Source organism: Strongylocentrotus purpuratus, unplaced genomic scaffold (assembly GCF_000002235.5).
Source record: "Strongylocentrotus purpuratus isolate Spur 01 unplaced genomic scaffold, Spur_5.0 spur5_scaffold_20, whole genome shotgun sequence".
Lineage (NCBI taxonomy): Eukaryota > Metazoa > Echinodermata > Echinoidea > Camarodonta > Strongylocentrotidae > Strongylocentrotus > Strongylocentrotus purpuratus.
In genome coordinates, this window is record NW_022145606.1 from 48175485 (window position 1) to 48188582 (window position 13098).

Here is a 13098-nt window from a genome sequence, read left to right on the forward strand (position 1 = left end):
GAACACTACAGAGAAGATTGGCATATCTCGACCAAATTGGAACACTACAGAGAAGATTGACATATCTCGGCCAAATTGGAACACTACAGAGAAGATTGGCATATCTCGGCCAAATTGGAACACTACAGAGAAGATTGGCATATCTAGGCCAAATTGGAACACTACAGAGAAGATTGGCATATCTCGACCACATTGGAACACTACAGAGAAGATTGACATATCTCGGCCAAATTGGAACATTACAGAGAAGATTGGCATATCTCGGCCAAATTGGAACACTACAGAGAACATTGGCATATCTCGACCAAATTGGAACACTACAGAGAAGATTGGCATATCTCGGCAAAATTGGAACACTACAGAGAAGATTGGCATATCTCGGCCAAATTGGAACGCGACAGAGAAGATTGGCATATCTCGACCAAATTGGAACACTACAGAGAAGATTGGCATATCTCGGCCAAATTGGAACACTACAGAGAACATTGGCATATCTCGACCAAATTGGAACACTACAGAGAACATTGGCATATCTCGGCCAAATTGGAACACTACAGAGAAGATTGGCATATCTCGGCCAAATTGGAACGCTACAGAGAAGATTGGCATATCTCGGCCAAATTGGAACGCGACAGAGAAGATTGGCATATTTCGGCCAAATTTGAACACTACAGAGAAGATTGACATATCTCGGCCAAATTGGAACGCTACAGAGAAGATTGGCATATCTCGGCCAAATTGGAACGCTACAGAGAAGATTGGCATATCTCGACCAAATTGGAACCCTATAGAGAAGATTGGCATATCTCGGCCAAATTGGAACACTACAGAGAAGATTGGCATATCTCTGCCAAATTGGGACACTACAGAGAAGATTGGCATATCTCGGCCGAATTGGAACGCTACAGAGAAGATTGGCATTTCTCGGCCAAATTAGAACGCTACAGAGAAGATTGGCCGAGATAGGCCAAATTGGAATACTACAGAGAAGATTGTCATATCTCGGCCAAATTGGAACACTACAAAGAAGATTGGCATATCTCCGCCAAATTGGAACACTACAGAGAAGATTGGCATATCCAGGCCAAATTGGAACACTACAGAGAAGATTGGCATATCTTGGCCAAATTGGAACACTACAGAGAAGATTGGCATATCTCGACCAAATTGGAACACTACAGAGAAGTTTGACATATCTCGGCCAAATTGGAACACTACAGAGAAGATTGGCATATCTCGGCCAAATTGGAACGCGACAGAGAAGATTGGCATATCTCGACCAAATTGGAACACTACAGAGAAGATTGGCATATCTCGGCCAAATTGGAACACTACAGAGAAGATTGGCATATCTCGACCAAATCGGGACACTACAGAGAAGATTGGCATATCTCGGCCAAATTGGAACGCTACAGAGAAGATTGGCATTTCTCGGCCAAATTAGAACGCTACAGAGAAGATTGGCCGAGCTAGGCCAAATTGGAATACTACAGAGAAGATTGTCATATCTCGGCCAAATTGGAACACTACAGAGAAGATTGGCATATCTCGGCCAAATTGGAACACTACAGAGAAGATTGGCATATCTAGGCCAAATTGGAACACTACAGAGAAGATTGGCATATCTTGGCCAAATTGGAACGCTACAGAGAAGATTGGCATATCTTGGCCAAATTGGAACGCTACAGAGAAGATTGGCATATCTCGGCCAAATTGGAACACTACAGAGAAGATTGGCATATCTCGGCCAAATTGGAACGCTACAGAGAAGAATGGCATATCTCGACCAAATTGGAACACTACAGAGAAGATTGGCATAACTCGGCAAAATTGGAACACTACAGAGAAGATTGGCATATCTCGGCCAAATTGGAACGCGACAGAGAAGATTGGCATATCTTGGCCAAATTGGAACGCTACAGAGAAGATTGGCATATCTCGGCCAAATTGGAACACTACAGAGAAGATTGGCATATCTCGGCCAATTGGAACGCTACAGAGAAGAATGGCATATCTCGACCAAATTGGAACACTACAGAGAAGATTGGCATAACTCGGCAAAATTGGAACACTACAGAGAAGATTGGCATATCTCGGCCAAATTGGAACGCGACAGAGAAGATTGGCATATCTCGACCAAATTGGAACACTACAGAGAAGATTGGCATATCTCGGCCAAATTGGAACACTACAGAGAAGATTGGCATATCTCGGCCAAATTGGAACACTACAGAGAACATTGGCATATCTCGGCCAAATTGGAACACTACAGAGAAGATTGGCATATCTCGGCCAAATTGGAACGCTACAGAGAAGATTGGCATATCTCGGCCAAATTGGAACGCGACAGAGAAGATTGGCATATTTCGGCCAAATTGGAACGCTACAGAGAAGATAGGCATCTTTAAAATGATGTGCTTCACTCGTTGAAATTCGATTTATTTATGAAAATAATTATGAATTTCAAAAGGGCCTTAACGCGTATCTCATCTTTTTCCTTTCGCCAAAAGGGCCTTAACCTACCAGGCAAATCTTTTATCAATGACAGATTATTTCGTAATTTCCATATAATTCAATAAATATCAGTAGAAACACCATTAAAAACATGATTAGTCTACAATAGACACAATGTACTTAAAATGATCACTGAAAGTATATGTCATGAATTTAGATCATGAAATCTGAGTGAGATTTAAATTAGGTGTGGATGCATGAAATGCGACCGACTCGTTGAAATACGCAGATGACAACGTATGGGACTGTGATGAAAAATAAACAATGAAAAAGGTGTCCTAAATGTACGATCTCTAAAAAATTACCTTACCGAAAGCTGCATTATATTAATAACAATATTCAGAAACCAAAAATACTTTTTCGAACATTTTAATTGATCAGTTTTATCACTTGTGTGATTTAGTAGCCGTAGGAGGGCCTTTCTGGCAAACCAAAGCCAGGGCCCAGATGATAGTGTACATGTAATAATAATGTTGTTTACCCGGGGAAGTAGCCTCATCATCATCAATGCTGTTCTCATAGGGCCGTGCAATTATTACCCAGCAATTGCCAGATTACACGCGGATGGAGAGTGTCATATGTGAATACATTTCTTGCCAAAGAACATTAGTGCCGGCCTGAAGTTCTAGGACTCGACCCTTAGATTAAGAGTCGAGTGAACAGACCTCCATAACACGACACATCAACATCTTCAATTTGCCCCCCCCCCCCCAAAAAAAAAAATAAAAAATAAAATAAAAATAAATAAATAAATAAAAAATAAATAAATAAATAAATAAATAAAAATAAATTAAAAAAAAAAAATAATAATAAATAATAATAGTAATAAAATAAATAAATTAATAAAAATAAAATAATAATAATAATAATAATAATAATGAAAAAAAAAAAAAATAAATAAATAAAAATAAATGAATAAATAAAAAATCCTAAATGTTGACCCACTCTGACGATCAAGCCACTGACTGGACGAGTTCATGATTTTTCTTTTTGTTAAGTAATCTTTTGTTAGATAAAGGCCAATAGTACACTGGGATTGAAATAGTAAGAGACCAATTAAAAGACCTCTTATGTGTCTGTGTCTTTTAAAAGAATCATAAAGAAAACGTTGCCTTCTAACAGAAAACTATATACACTGTCCATGTTTTACATGTACTTATATTTTTGCAAACCTTCGAAAAGCATATTTTTAAGCAAGTTTATTAAAACAATTCACCATACCATTTTCTGATGACATCGCAAATGCTTTCATATACTCAACCTAAGGCAATTAAAGGTGCGTAGAGGTGGGCTCTTGTGTGGAATTTTGACACCGTTTACCCAAATGTTTAGCCTTTTTTTTCTTCCTTTTTTTACCAATCGATCTTGCGAAGTGGTTTGTATTTTTCACCCACCCCCATATGGTAAAGTCATTATTTACATTTGCCTCAAGCGAGTACTCTCCGATGGACTAGACAATAAGAATCGCCGAATACGTTTAAACTATGTTTTGTACATGTATTTAAAAATATTAAAAATACACTTGGTACAATTAAATTACCAGATACATAAACCACAATGGTGAGATCTTCTCCCGGATGTATATAATCATGCTGTGATTATAATTATACATCCGTGATTATATACATCTGCATAACCTCAATTAATCTGTACACGTATGTAGGCCTACGCATGCGAGGTACCTAACACAACTATAAATGACGGTTTATAGCCGTTTATAGTCTACAACGAGTTCGTCTACAAACCAATATGTCTTTATTTCTATAGGGTCTAAAAACCAGTCATAAGTCTATTTCATGTACATATGCATCCACATCCACTAAATATCTCGTTGCTTACGTAAAAGCATACACCTGCTATATCTTAGCAATGAGGTAAAAACTAATATGCCTATCACAATCCAGCATGTGTGAACCGAACCCGGACGCAAAACCAGACAGGTTAATTGTTTTAAATAAGGTGGCCGAAATGACATTTTCCCCGGATTGTTTTAAAGAAATTAACAGTTCGTGGTATTGTTAAGCTGACAGTATATGCTACTAGTATGACACTGACACTCTGTCTTTCCTTATTAAGATTAAATCTTAACAAAAATATGTCATGATCATAAAGGTGGGAAATTTGATGTCGGAGAAATGGTCCTGTATAGCAGCATGTAAATCTAATTATTTGCTGGTATTTACGAGTTCGCACGCATCGATCATCATGCGGTCGTCCTAATCCATATGCATGATCTATATTACCATATGAATAGCATACCGTATACGTCATGCATCCTGAACGACTCGCTGTGCATCTATGCTCTGCGTGTGTCATAGTGCGTAACGGTCGCGCGTTCGATCAACCACGTGTGTTGTATTCTAAAGCATACGCTGTATGCAAGATTTGTGGACGAATACAAATTATTCACGATAATTTGTACTGTTATGAATCAAAATGTAAAGCTTTTGTGTCAAGTATATAATTTGTATTAACATTGTTTGGGATAATTAGGATTACATGATGAAACAGTTCCAATGATCAAACAATAAATCACTATAACGGCTTCATTTAAAGACTAATTTCCGTACGTGCTCCAGTATATAAAACGCGTTGAAAACGGAATCATAGACGTTCCTGTCTTTCACAATTATCAAGAAACTTTTCAAAATAACAAGTAAATTAATAATTTATTTATTCTTAACTGTTCCTCTAAAAAGTCCTTTCTGAATTTACTTTAGGATAGGTTACGATAATTTTGCGGTATTTTACTTCGTTTTTACGCCACGTGGACGTAAGTGTAGAGCGTTTTGGTTCTTCCTTATTTTCTCCAACTGGAACTAAAAAGATACACTTTTTTAACCCAATCGCCGATAAATTCATCTATCGTTATCGCTTCTCGGCCTTTTGGCTAAGATCATGTGTAGTATCTGTTCTTTTCAGCTTAATATCTGAAACGCGACTCACCGAGTCGCTTGTATATTAAACTGATTTTTGAATCTAGACCATGGAATAGGGGCTTGCTCCATCCTGGTCACGGGTTGGCCCGGTATTGCAGTACCTCCGGGATCGGCCCACCCCTCAGGGGGTAATAATAAACCAAAGAAAGAATTCCCCTCCCTAAACCTCCTATAGTATACCTACGCCCATAGTACATCTACACCCTCTCTGTAGATCCCTCTGGCCCCACCCCCTCTCTCTTAACTTCCTCACAGTTTTTGTCTTCTTCTTTCCCTCTTCCTTCCTCCATCATGCAACCTCTCCCTAACCAAACCCCGAAAGAATAACTTAGCTAAAATAATTTTTTATGTTGATTTTTAAAAAAAAAGTTACTACACTATCTGAAGCATTCAAGATTAACTATTCTTTGTGTATACTCTTCCTTCACAAAGACCGCCTGTTTCCCTTTTGTTGTGTTCTAAATTATGTTTTTTTACCTACTTAGGCCTATATTCTTAATTTATTCCTGGAGACCAGCCCTTGATAGGTCAACGGCCTCTGCTGCTCTAAAATCTTTAAATATTGTTATGCTATTTTCTCGTTTTATTTGTGGTGTTAATCAGATATTGTAAGTAAATTGTAATGTTTTTTATGAGTATTTGAAATAAATGAAATGATGAAAAAGGGTTTTCGAAGAGATTTATTGCTTTTTTGCCCAATAATCTACAAGATTCCCCATTAAAGTGTATGAGAAAGGCATAAAGCAAGAATAAAGTAAATAAATTTATCAACTAAATGTATTCAAATTTATGGATGCTATATGTTCCAAGGTGTTTGTGATGTTGAACAGTTGAAGCATTCCATTCACCTAGGTGCTAGTATCCCTTGTACTCCAATTGCCAGAACGCAAATTCAATCAATAAGTTGATGTGTTCTGGGGTGAAGGTTTCGCATAAGTATCGATTTTTCAACCCGGTGGTATATTTTAGTATACAATTGTTACCCCAATTGTATTTGTATGCATCACCTCGGCTATGATTTTCCCTCATTGAAAATTAAACGTTTTGTTTATATTTAAAGGTAAAGACCAGTATTGGAAACGCCCCAATTTAAAAAAAAATGAAATGGAAGCTCTCATTACCAATCATGTGAAATAATATGTTTTGACTAATACATGATGATAAAAAATTTGCCGGGAAACCGCCTAATAATTCATATATTTGGTAAATTTGTTTCTCTCATGGTCTGTGAGAGATATAGGGTAGTCCCATATACATCTTTCTGTGTATAGTGCTTGTAACTTTACGAAGAATGGGCCAAATTTCTTATCATTTTGATGATTCCAGAACCTTGCAGATGCTAGATGCTAGATGATCAACCTTTTCTGATCGATTCCACAACGTTGCTTTCACAATGCAATCGCATGACCATAACTGGTCTTTACCTTTAATAAAAAAAAGTGTTTTCAATTAAAGCTTGTTGCGCCGCGATCCAACTACGCCTGGTACGTCACTTTTTCACGAAAATGGCTTCGCCCATGTTATGCTAACAGACATAACATTATGCTTAGAAATCTTCATTTATATATCTCTTGTACACCTTCGTAAGATTTATTGTACATAAAAAGGCAGGAATTCATCTCGTTTTTCAAAATATCTACACTTATTCTCAATTTGGGGTTAGTTCTCCTTTAATATATATATATACAAGTAGCCTACATGTATATCTCACTTTTCTCTCTCTCTCTCTCTCACTCTCTCTCTCCCTATCTTGCTCTCTCTCTCTCTCACTCTCTCTCCCTATCTTGCTCTCTCTCTCTCTCTTTCTCCAAGCCCAATCTTCTCCATCTCAATCTCCCCATCCATTTTCATTTCAACCCCTTGCTGTTGTTTTACGTAAGTTGATTTTAGGGGAAAGCAGATGGGACATTTCAATAGGAATATGTGAAATATGAAACGCCAGTGTCGATCAGAACCTGTTACCCTTTGCCAGTTGATTTATTCTCAAAATTTATCCTCCCAAATTATTTTACTCTTCTTATAGCTACATGTATCGACAGGAAATGTTGTATAGCTCCCTCTCAAGGTCAAGATATGTATTAAGCTCACATATTCCTTCAGACATTTAAATGCTAACTTTATTGGAGGAGCTCGCGCCTTTGAATGTTTTTGAAACAGATAAATGGCGCCATACAAACGCTGTGAATCATCATCATCATCATCATAAAGCAATATTTCTTGTTTAAAATCGACCGATTAGCCTTTCCCCGTTTGGAAATTATATCCATCGACGGAAGTCTCTAAGCGCTATAACGCACAAATACAATGACAAACAATTACAAATTTAAAAAAAAAAAAAAAAAATACTAATACACCTACAATTCAGTTACAAAACATATGAAAATAATAAACAACAATGAGTACATGCAGAGAAAATTCATCATCAAACTCAATTTTGAATAAAAGTTTTGAATTGTTTGCAATGGCAGTCTGACAGTTTTTGACATGAAGAGACTGGTAGTTTGTTCCACATAGTTCAGCAGAAACTTTGTAAAAAGAGCGATGACCATAAGAAAGAGTTGACACCGAAGTGTGAATATGACCGTAGATTGCGTGAGGGTTTGTACATACATGGGGTTACTAGTCATCATCAATGCCACCAAATGCGCCAGAAGTGGGTTGGCAGGGGGGGGGGGGCAGAACGCATTTTTGCCCCCCCCCCCCCCCCCCAAAAAAAAAAAAACCGCCCTCCCCCTTCCAAAAAAAAGAAGAAGAAAAGCAGTAAAGGAGTAAAGATGGTTTGCATTTTTAACCAAAAAGAACATAACAATTATAACAACCTGAATTAAATCACATATAAATTTCCATTCAAAGAAAAGGCGACTTTATTAACAGGAATTAAATTTCCTAAACATTCCACATGCCACCGTTATTTATCAACGGATGTTTTTATATTAGCGATACGCGTATATCGCGAAAATATTGTGAGAGGATGGGAAACCGTGTTTTTTTTTTTTTTTTTTTTTTTGTTATAATATAGGGTGAGAAGATGAGCCCCTGAACGCTGCCGTACTGATGGATGGGGGGGGGGGGTCGATTATTCGATATCAGTGATTTACAAATGTTGCTGAAATGACATGATTTTCCGGTGTTTTTTCTCAATTGTGTAAGTCGTACCTTTTTTATGTGTTTGTTGGAAAATTTGAATTTCACAAATTTACAGTCGGGCGAAATATATTTTTTATTTAGAAGCCTTCATGTCAGGGCCTGTAGAACGGCTGGGCTCGGAGGCTCGAGCCCCCTCGATCCCCTCACTTTTTGAAAAAGTATGTTACAGAGAAAAAGAAAGAAAGAGAGAGAGAGAAAATAAGCAAGAACGCCGCTGGGGAGCGATACATGGATACATTTAGTGTCCATTTATAGACACTATTCACGCTAACCTATTTAAGCAGAGGCTCATTACTGAATAGCCTTTCAAATTAAACGAAGCAAGCAAGTACACCGCGCTGACAGAGCGAAACCATCACGCTATATATAACCTCCCTGCGCTAACCCTACCTCTACCCAGAACACATACACATTATATGCATTGTTGCGAGGTGTGTTAGGGCAGGACCAGTGCACGAAGTTAAGTCAGTGCCCATAGTGATAATGCACGCGCCCGTCAGATTTCTCTCTCTCTCTCCTCACTATTAATCTCTCTCTCTTCCTCTTATCCCCCCCCCCTTCTCTCTTGTTTCTCATTTTCTCCTTCCATTCTTTTACGACTCGATCTTTCAATTTCAATCAAAGTCAGGGCCTAATTCATTTAAAAACGCATCTTACTGCATAAACAAGAGAAATGAAGTACATGCACACACACGGATTACCATCGTTATTTATTATTCATTTATTCAGTCTTCTTTAGAATACAGGGTAGTCCTTTCAAAGCCACAGGGCCTACTTTTCAAAGGAGCCCTGTAGGCGAGTGACAAAGTACATGGTAAAAATTTACAACAACAACAAATAAAAACATATACACAATACATAACACACAGTTATTTACTACTAGATGTGTAGGGGAAGTTAACACATAACACATTTTAGTTTGAAAAGACAACCTACATACAATTCATTCTTGGATTTAAATGAGCCAAATAAAGCAATGGAATACAATTATATTTACGAATTAAACAAAACAAGTTCACTGAGATTGATATACTTGCACTGGTACGATCGTTATGTCTACACTGTGTATACCTGCAAACATACGATTCATAGAAAGAATGTATACATATTCATGTTTCACTTATGAATATTCACACTGTCCAATTTCTAGGACAGTAGATGGCGCTAAACCTGTTTCTCATCGAGATCTCTCAGCCTAGTACTGTTTCCTTGCACCGATCTACTTTGTTCATACTTTTCTTTTCTTCTTCCTCTTGTATTCCCTTTTAGCTCTCCTATTTCCCTTTCCCTCCCCCCTCCTTTTTTTGTTTGGGGGGGGGGGGGGTAGGGGCGGGGGGGGGGGGGGGAGGCAAGGGCATTTTGCCCCCCCCCCCCCCGAACTACAACTTGTTGGGGGAAAATTGCAACTGATGTCCCCCTTCTTTTCCTTTCTTCTTCCTCTTTTTTCCTTTCCTTTATCTCCTCTTTTCCTTTTTTCTTTCACTTTCCTTCCTTCTCTCTCTCTCTCTCTCTCTCTCTCTCTTTCTTTTTTGTGGGGGGTGGGGGAAAGGTCCGCTCGGCCCCCCTTGGATCCACCCCTGAGGCTTACTAGAGCAGCTGACTATAGAGACACAATCACATCGTTGGCATATCGCTAATTGTACAGACATTTACCTCGATGCCATCGTTGGCACAGTAAGTTGTAACTAGCTAGCTGTACTTGTACTTCATCTATCGAGTTATTATAGGTATCACTGGTCTGAGAGTACATCATAGTGAGTGTAGTGAGCACTATTTTTTTTGTGTGTTTGGGCCCTCGAAAATTTGAAAAATCGCACCCCCCCCCCTCCCCTTGAGCGCTAGGGGAGGGGGCCAATCTAAAAAAAAAGATAAATTTGTCCCCAGAGGTGAGCCCCCCCCCCCCTCCCCCAACCCCATGGATCTGCCACTGATCTAAGGGACTTCCCAGACATGGACTGCTAGTGTGACTAGCCGTCAAGAACCGGGCATGGTGGCTCAGTGGTTAGAGTTCAAGTTCAAGTTCGTTTATTTACACTCATCATTAAAAATACAAGAACATATACAATTAAATGAGGAATAATCACACATAAAATATCATACATTCAACAACAACAAAATAACATAACATAATGGGAGTGAAGGGATGAGCTAAAAAGGAGTATGGTCCTTATGCTTAGAGCCCATCCCTCAGTATAATATAAATAAAAGGTAAATTAAATGTTGTACGATTGGAAGCATGACAAAAAGAGGGAAAACAAGGGGGGGTAAAGAGACTGGTGAGTTATAGCACGTAGGATTCAATTAAATACATTTTATATTTTCGTTTAAAAGTTTGAAGACTTTTGCAATTTCTTATATTTATTGGAATGGAATTCCAAATTTTTGGACCATCGAAAGATATTGACTTTTTCATTAAAGTTGTTTTAATTTGAGGTAAGTGGAAATTAGATGCATTTCTAGTTTCATAATCATGAAAGGTCGAATTCAAATTAAAATACTTTAGAAGTGCACATGGTAAAGATTCGTTTCGACACAAGTACATAAAGACTGCAATATGATATTCACAGATATCAAATACATTGAGAAGCTTTAAGTTATAAAATATAGGTTTCGAATGAGCTCTGTAGTGTGAATTTGAAATTACCCGGATGGTTTTCTTTTGCATTTTGAGTATCCTATTCAGATTGGTTTGGCTTGTCATGGCCCATACTTCAGAACAGTAATATAAATGAGGAAGAATTAAAGTATTATATAACATTCTTAAAACACATTTTGGTAGAAATCTAAGTTTGTTTAGAATGCCAGTATTTTTTGAGATCTTGTTGCAGACAGCACCAGTGTGTTCATTCCATGTAAGTTTAGAATCAATTTCTATTCCGAGGAATTTGTTTACAGATACACGTTTGAATTCATGATTATTCACCTGAAGATCAACCTCATTAAAATCTATTTTTTGTTTTGTAAATACCATGTAGTTAGTTTTATTAACATTCAAAATTAATTTATTCAAAGAAAGCCAATGTAATAGCTTGTTTATTTCATTACCAAAGTCCTGTTGTAAACTTTGAATATTATTATGGGACATAAACACACTGGTGTCGTCTGCAAATAAGATATATTTTAATTTGTCCGATATATTACACATGTCATTACTAGAAAGAATAAATAAAAGCGGGCCTAAAATAGAGCCTTATGGCACTCCACATACAACTGTTTGCATAGACGAAGTATTACCTTTAATTTTGACAAATTGTTTTCTGTTTGATAAATAACTCTTAAACCAATTTAATAACACACCACGTATTCCGTAATTAAATAATTTTGCAAGTATAATATTATGATCTAGAGTATCAAAGGCTTTACTGAGGTCTAAAAACAATCCCATCATGACTTCAGATGTATCAAAGACTTGAGAAACTTGGCATGTAAAATCAACTAAAGCAGAGGATGTGGAGTGGCCTGTTCGAAAACCAAATTGTGAATTATTCAAAATATTACGTAGATTCAAAAAGGAATATAAGCGATTATACACAGCTCTTTCTAATATCTTAGAGAATACTGGAAGTAGAGATATAGGTCTATAATTTCAGTTTTGGTACCACTTTTAAATATAGGAATAATTTGAGCAATTTTCAACTGATCAGGTACGATCCCAGTTTCCAATGAAGAATTGAATATTGCACATAATGGATAACAGATCAAATGTATAACTCTTTTAACCATCTTAACATCAACACTGTCAAAACCACTACATTTATTACTCTTTAATTTATCTACAATGTTTATTATTTCTCTTGGAGTGACTGGAGTAAAAAAAAAAAAGCAGTAGATTTATTTTTCTTTAGATACTGTTTAAAATCACCAGTAGGTATATCAAGAGTTGATGTTAATTTTGGACCTATATTGATAAAGTATTCGTTAAAAGATTCACATATATCTGTATCATTATCAATGGTTTCATTATTATACTGTAGAGTACTCGGAATTTCATTTTTCTTAGACTTTGTGCCTAAAAGACCATTTATAATTTTCCATGTTTGTTTAGTATCACCTTTAGCATCTACAAAACTTTGTTTGAAATACTTATATTTTACATATTTAATTCTATTTGTTAACTTATTTCTACACTTTTTGTATGCATCAAGTCTATACGCAGCACGATTATTCAAATATTTCTTGTAATATAAGCTTTTATTTCTGTTCAGCTGTCTTAATTCGTCATTGAACCAAGGTTTATCAAATCGTTTTTTCTTCTTAGATTGACATTTCATTGGGAAACATATTTCATATACATGATGAAATTGTTTTAGAAAACAATCATATCTTGAATTAGCATCGTTTTCTTTCAGAATCCAATGCGTATTGCCGATATTCGTAATAAAAGTATTTATATTTTTTGCACTAAATTGTCTTTTCATTGTAATACACGTTTCTGTTACGGTTTGAGTACTTTGAGAATAAATGCAGAATATTGGGAAATGATCACTAATGTCTGTTA

General features: G+C 36.8%; 1 non-coding gene across 1 annotated transcript; it reads left to right on the plus strand.

Moving 5' to 3' along the window:
• The first annotated feature begins 5384 nt into the window (after positions 1 to 5384).
• On the plus strand, positions 5385 to 5576 carry LOC115917857. Its single transcript, XR_004065750.1, has one exon. It is a non-coding gene; the product is annotated as a U2 spliceosomal RNA (small nuclear RNA).
• Positions 5577 to 13098: the final 7522 nt, after the last annotated feature.